The sequence below is a fragment of the Budorcas taxicolor genome, chromosome 10, assembly GCF_023091745.1.
Source record: "Budorcas taxicolor isolate Tak-1 chromosome 10, Takin1.1, whole genome shotgun sequence".
Taxonomy (NCBI): domain Eukaryota; kingdom Metazoa; phylum Chordata; class Mammalia; order Artiodactyla; family Bovidae; genus Budorcas; species Budorcas taxicolor.
The window spans coordinates 15,841,521-15,848,737 of record NC_068919.1 but is presented as its reverse complement, the minus strand read 5'-3'; the positions used below and the strand labels follow the sequence as shown (position 1 = coordinate 15,848,737).

Here is a 7,217-nt window from a genome sequence, read left to right as displayed (position 1 = left end):
GTGCTGTTTGTTCTACCTGAAGTCTTCACTCTGGTCCTCGGACCTTCCTTTGACCTTCCTTGTCTTTTAGCCACCGCCATTTTGGACTCCTTTTCCCTATTCTATCTACCTAACATTCCCCCCTCAAGACATGGGAGGCCCAATTCTTTGGGAATAAGGGCGTCGAGGTCTTTCTGGCTACTTCCTGCTGAACTGGGGTGGCAAGAGGTATTGGGCCTCCCCCTCTTGCTAGTCTCAAGCCTCAGAGTCCTTATAGTGGTGTCCATCTAAGGGTGTGTGATATTTTTCATGGTCGGCTGTAGTTTTATATCTTTGTTGAACTGGCACTGCATGTTGTAGCTTGCTGACCTGGGCAGAGACAAAACGGGTTAGACAATTGACAGTACATGGAATAATCGTAAGCATCATCAATATAGCATAACAAGGACTAGTAGGGGCATTAGTCATTTTTAAATTCACATTGCCAGGATAGCTCAAGTCCCTCCTTGTTCAGGGATCAGAAGATCTATTTCCTGTCTGTTTTGGAGTACAATCTCTGTCAAGCTGTGTTGGCTGTTTAGAGTTATCCTGAGAAATCTTATCCCCAGAAACTAGATTTTGGGGGTGTTTATTAGAATGGCACTCATTGGTAGTCCTGAACAGGTATCTGAGATCTCCCAGGGGCTCACAGGTGTATTGAGTGTCCTCTTCTGTTTTCTTCCATGGCTTGACTCATGAGTAGTGATCCAGGTGTCATGTCCTGGTACCTTGACTGCTGTGGGGGTAGAAAGTACTACAGGGTAGAGGCCCTTCCATGTGGGCTGGAGTTGAGCTTTTGGGGACCCATCTTTCCAGACTTTAATTAGGACTTGAGTCCCTGGAGCATATAGTGGTGACTCCTTAGAATCTTTTGGGTCCTGGTTTATACCCCACAAGCGTATATCCTGTTGGAATTGCCCAGTGGCCATGGTATAAGACTGGAGGGTCTGAACCTCTGGATCTAGGAAGAGGTCATTGACATAAACAAAAGGTCTCCCATAGAGCATCTCATAAGGACTAAGACCAAGCTGTTCCTTAGGGGCAACGTGGGTGCAGAGGAGAGCTATCAGTAAAGCCTCCTTCCACCCCAGGGAGGTCTCCTGGGTTATCTTTTATATTGCTGATTTTAAGAATTGGTTGGCTCTTTCTACTTTTCCCAAAGATTGAGGCCTCCAGGCACAATGGAGATAATAAGTAATGCCCAATGCTTTTGAGACCCCTTGGGTGACCTTAGAAGTAAATGATGTCCCATTGTCACTTTGTAATGACCTGGGCAGACCAAATCTTGGAATGATTTCATGAAGCAGTTTTTTTACCACCTCCTCAGCCTTCTCAGTCTGGGTGGGAAAGCCTTCAATCCATCTTGTGAATGTATCTATCATGACTAATAGGTATTTGTACCCTTGAGAAACTGGCATCTGGGTGAAGTCCATCTGCCAGTCCTCTCCTGGGTAGGTCCCACGTCGTTGGATGGGCTGGGCCAGCTGGGGTCTTCAAGCTCCTTGGGGGTTGTTTAATTGGCAAGCGGGACAAGAGGAGACCACTTGTTCTTATAGTTGTTTGGAAGCCTGTTCCTCTGAAGGACCTTTCTAGTAATCTTTGGAGGGCCTTTTCTCCTAAATGAGTAGTGGCATGTAAGGAGTTAACCAACTTCCATTGGAGGTTCCCAGGCAGAAAAAGGAGTCCCTCCTTTTGGAACCACCCCATATGATCTTCTTGAAAGCCCTCACTCATAGCTTTAAGAGTCTCACCTTCAGTATATGAAGGAGTTTCTGCCAAATTAGTCTGTGGAACTAAGGTGGCAACCCCTGTTAGGTCATGGTTCTGTAACGCTGCTCTCCTAGCTGCCTGATCAGCTGCTTGGTTCCCTCGTGCCACTTCTGTGCTCCCTTTTTGGTGTCCTTTACAGTGGGAGACTGAAACCTCAGTGGCAGATGGACTGCCTCCAAGAGTCGAAGAATCTGATCACCATATTTGATTGGGGACCCTCGGGTGGTCAAGTGGCCCCTTTCTTTCCAAATAGCCGCACGTGCATGTAGCACCAGAAAGGCATACTTGGAATCAGTGTAAATGGCTATTCTTTTTCCTTTTCCCAGCTCTAAAGTTTGAGTCAGGGCTATGAGCTCAGCTAATTGGGCTGAAGTACCTGGTGCCAGAGGCTTAGCCTCTATGGTCTCAAAATTGGAGACTACTGTATACCTGGCTCTTCTTTTTCCATCCAAGACAAAGCTGCTTCCATCAGTGTACCAGATTTCCTCAGGATTGGTCAGAGGATCTTCTGACAATCCTTCTCGGGGTTTTGTCCAGTGGTCCAAGGTTTCTAGACAAGAGTGAAAGGGGAGAGAGCCCTCGGGGGTAGGCAGGAGGGTGGCTGGGTTAAGAACCTCACAAGGGGATATGGTGAGGCCTGGATTTTCCATCAACATTACTTGATATCTGAGGATTCTTTGATCAGACATCCATAAATGGCCTCTCCCATTTAGGAGTTGTTTTACTTGGTGGCTGGTAAAAAATAGTTAGTTTGCCCTCAAAGGAGAGTTTTAAAGCATCTTCTATCATGATTGCAATAGCTGCAAGATTTCGAAGGCAGGGGGGCCAGCCTCAGGTAGTTGGATTGAGCTTTTTGGATAAGTAAGCTACAGGCTGGGGCTCAGACCCCAACCTTTGAGTTAACACTCCCAAAGCTATTCCCTCTCTTTCATGGACATAAAGCTGGAATGCTTTTTCTGGGTCTGGCAACCTCAAGGCAGGTGCCTGAGTTAAGGCCTGTTTTAGTGTAGCCTCTGCCTTCTTTTGAGGAGTTCCCCACATCAGTGGGATTGAATCATCTCGTCCCTTTAAGCTTTCATATAAGGGCTGGGCAATTAGACCATAGTTGGGTATCCAGATTCTACAATATACAGTTAGCACCAGGAAAGCTTGCAATTGTTTTCGAGTCGTGGGGGAGGGCAACTGGAGGATTCCTTGTACCCGATCAGAGGACAGCCTCCTGGACCCGTGTGTAATCTGAACTCCCAGGTAAGTGACCTTTGTCTCAACCATCTGTGCCTTAGCACAGGAGACTTTATATCCCCTTTCTGCCAAGAAGTTTAGAACCTGAACTGCATGTTGTTGGGCACTTTTCTCATCTGGAGAGCAGATTAGTAGGTCATCTACGTATTGTAATATTTTCCCATTAGGTCCCAGGTCCCGATCTAGGAGATCCTGGCTAAGGGCCTGTCCAAATAGGTGGGGGCTATCTCTGAACCCCTGAGGTAATACTGCCCAAGTCATCTGTTGGCGTTTTTCTCCTGGGGCCTCCCACTCAAAGGCAAAAAGATACTGGGATTCTTTAGCCAGTGGTATGCAAAAAGATGCATCCTTGAGATCCAAGACTGTAAACCACTTGGCACTGGGTGGGATTTCTCCCAAGATTACATAGGGATTGGGTACTGTGGGATGGAGGGGGACTACAGCTTCATTTATGATCCGGAGATCTTGAACCATTCGTCAGGTTCCGTCTTTTTTCTTTACTGAGAGGATTCGGGTGTTACATGGCAAACTGGTGGGGACCAATAGCCCACAAGCAAGGAATTTATTTATTAAAGGCTGTAGTCCCTCCTAAGCCTCTCTTTTGAGAGGGTATTGTTTCCGGTTAGGAAACCGAGTGGGATCTCGGAGGACAATGATGACCATTTCGGCTTGGTAGGCTCATCCAGGAATCCCCTGGTCCCAAACCTGAGGGTTAATTTTGTCTTCCCATGGTTTTTGGTTCCTCTCTATTGAAGGAATAATGGGTTCCTCAGTAGTAACCAGGAGCTGTAGAGCTCTAGGGGCTGAAAAACTTCCCATCACAAGGGTGGTCCCCAGTTTAGTGAGTATATCTCTTCCCAATAAGGGAGTAGGACACTCAGGCACCACCAGAAACTGGTGGGAAAATATTTGTCCATCCCAGCAACAAAGAAGTGCTCAGGTGAATCTTTTAGTAGTTGCTTTTCCTGTAGCACCCAAAATGTTACAGGTTTGGGAGGAGAAGGCTCCGGAGTAGGAGATCAAGACAGAGTAGGTAGCCCCTGTGTCAACCAAGAAATTTTTGGTCCTACCTGCCACATCCAGTTGCACCCTTGGCTCCAGCCCCGTGATGGTTATCTGTGACAGGCGGGCTGGCTGGAGCGGGCTGCTTCAGTCCTCTTGAACCATCGTGAGGGTAGGCTTGGCGCTTGACCTTGAGGCTCTTGGGTCCCGAGGGCAGAGTGCCGCCCAATGTCCCAGTTGATGGCATTTGTGGCAAGCCGTTCTAGGAGACTTGTCACAGTTTGGACACTCTTTGGCCCAATGCCCCGCCTGTCTCCAGATCAGGCATTTGTCTCGTGCCTTGTCCTTCAAGGACTCGGGGTTTGCCATAGGGCTTTTCTGGAAGGCGGCCAGCATCTGGGCATGCCTTGTCTCTTTCTTTCTCTCCTTCTCCTGGGCCTTGGCCTCCTTCTCCTATTCTCTGTTATAAAAGGTATTGGTGGCTGTCTGGACCATCTCATCTCAAGAGGCAGCAGGATCCTGCTGTTGTAGCTGTTGTAACTTGATTCTGATATCTGATGCACATTGGGACGGGAATTTGTCCTTTAAAATCACCTGTCCCTTGTAAGAGTCGAAGTCCAGATTGGTAAACTTTTGCAGTGCCTCTCTTAGCCTTTCTAGAAAGGCAATGGGGTTCTCATTGGGCTCCTGCGTTATTGCTGAGAGCTGGGCATAGCTAACTACTTTCTGTTGAGCTACTTTCAGTCCTGCCTTCTCTGCTGCTTGAGACTAGCAAGAGGGGGAGGCTCAATACCCCTCAGCACTCCAGTTCAGCAGGAAGTAGCCAGAAAGACCTCGACGCCCCTATTCCCAAAGAATTGGGCCTCCCATCTCTTGACGGGGAATGTTAGGTAGGTAGAATAGGGAAAAGGAGTCCAAAATGGCGGTGGCTAAAAAAACAAGGAAGGTCCGAGGACCAGAGTGAAGACTTCAAGTAGAACAAACAGCGCTCCTGGCTAAGCCCAATTTACATAGGGCAGGCCCAGGTGGAGGAAAAAGCATAAAAAAGGAGCCAAAGCGCTTGCTCGCTCTTTCTCTCCCGCGTACGTGTGCTCTTTCTCTCTCTCTCCCTCTCTCTCTCTCCCTCCCCCATGCACTCCTCCACTCTCTTCCCTTCAAGTCTTTGGGTTGGCATGCCCTCACGCTTCAAGGATGGATTCTCCTGCTATCTTCTAAATAAAATAGAGCTGTAACACTGATTTCCCTAAGAGCTATAACACGGTTTGTCCCGAGAGCTGTGACGTGCCGAGGGCTTTAATGTCCGTCGCTCCAAATCTTTGTTGTGACGAGACAAAGAGCCGAGGAACATACCCTCACGTGACATCTAGCAAATATTCAAAGAAATACAAGATATGAAAAGAATCAAATGAAAATTTTAGAATTTAAAAAGCAACAGGTGAAATTAAAAAAAACAACGTACTGGATGGGCTCAAGCAAAGAGTGGAGGCGACAGAGGAGCAAACCTGAAGCCAGAAGGAAAGCAATGGCCCAACCTGAGCAACAAAGAGAAAACAGACTGGAAACTAAACAGAAACGCAGGGTCCTGCTGTACAGTATCATGCCTATAATTAACAATGCTCTATTACATACCTAGAATTTTGTTAAGAGGGTAGATCTCATGTTAATGTTCTTACCACAATAAAAACACCAAAAAATCTTTATTATCAACAACAACAAAGCTAGGTAAGAAGCTATTTCAAATCTTAAAAGATGATGCTACAAAAATGTTGCACTCAATATGTCAGCAAATTTGGAAAACTCGGCAGTGGCCACAGGCCTGGAAAAGGTCAGTTTTCATTCCAATCCCAAAGAAAGGCAATACCCAAGAATGTTCAAACTACCACACAACTGCATTCATCTCACACGCTAGCAAAGTAATGCCCAAAATTCTCCAAGCCAGGCTTCAACAGTACGTGAACCATGAAGTTGCAGGTGTTCAAGCTGGATTTAGAAAAGGCAGAGGAACCAGAGATTAAATTGCCAACATCCGCTGGATCATCAAAAAAGCAAGAGAATTCCAGAAAACCATCTACTTCTGCTTTATTGACTATGCCAAAGCCTTTGACTGTGTGCATCACAACAAACTGTGGAAAATTCTTAAAGAGACGGGAATACCAGACTGCCTTACCTGCCTCTTGAGAAATCTGTATGCAGGTCAGGAAGCAACAGTTAGAACCAGACATGGAACAACAGACTGGTTCCAAATTAGGAAAGGAGTACGTCAAGGCTGTATATTGTCACCCTGCTTATTTAACTTATATGCAGAGTACATCATGAGAAATGCCAGGATGGATGAAACACAAGTTGGAATCAAGATTGCAGGGAGAAATATCAACAACCTCAGATATGCAGATGACACTACCCTTACGGCAGAAAGTAAAGAACTAAAGAGCCTCTTGATGAAAGTGAAAGAGCAGAGTGAAAAAGCTGGCTTAAAACTCAACATTCAGAAAACAAAGATCATGGCATCCGGTCCCATCACTTTATGGCAAATAGATGGGGAAACAATGGAAACAGTGACAGACTTACTTTTCTTGGGCTCCAAAATCACTGCAGATGGTGACTGCAGCCATGAAATTAACAGACATTTGCTCCTTGGAAGAAAAGTTATGACCAACCTAGAGAGCATATTCAAAAGCAGAGACATTACTTTGCCAACAAAGGTCTGTCTAGTCAAGGCTATGGTTTTTCCTGTGGTCATGTATGGATGTGAGAGTTGGACCATAAAGAAAGCTGAGCACCAAAGAATTGATGCTTTTGAACTGTGGTGTTGGAGAAGACTCTTGAGAGTCCCTTGGACTGCAAGGAGATCAAACCAGTTAATCCGAAAGGAAATCAGCCTTAAATATTCATTGGAAGGACTGGTGGTGAAGCTCTAATACTTTGGCCACCTGATGCGAAGAACTGACTCATCAGAAAAGACCCTGATGGAAAGATTGAAAGCAGGAGGAGAAGGGGAATGACAGAGGATGAGATGGTTGGATGGTGTCACCGACTCGATGGACATGAATTTCAGCAAGCTCTGGGAGTTGGTGATGGATAGGGAACCCTGGCGTGCTGCAGTCCATGGGGTCACAAAGAGTCTGACACAACTGAGCAACTGAACTGACTGAAGCTAAGAAGTGGTACTGAGAAGCAAGAACTAT

At 46.3% G+C, this 7,217-nt stretch overlaps 1 long non-coding RNA gene across 1 annotated transcript; it reads right to left on the bottom strand.

The window, feature by feature from the left end:
• Positions 1-238: 238 nt before the first annotated feature.
• LOC128053887 (uncharacterized) lies at positions 239-4,263 on the bottom strand. Its single transcript, XR_008199970.1, has 3 exons — positions 4,101-4,263; positions 2,218-2,338; positions 239-348 (listed from the first exon to the last, which is right to left on the bottom strand). It is a non-coding gene; the product is annotated as an uncharacterized LOC128053887 (long non-coding RNA).
• Positions 4,264-7,217: the final 2,954 nt, after the last annotated feature.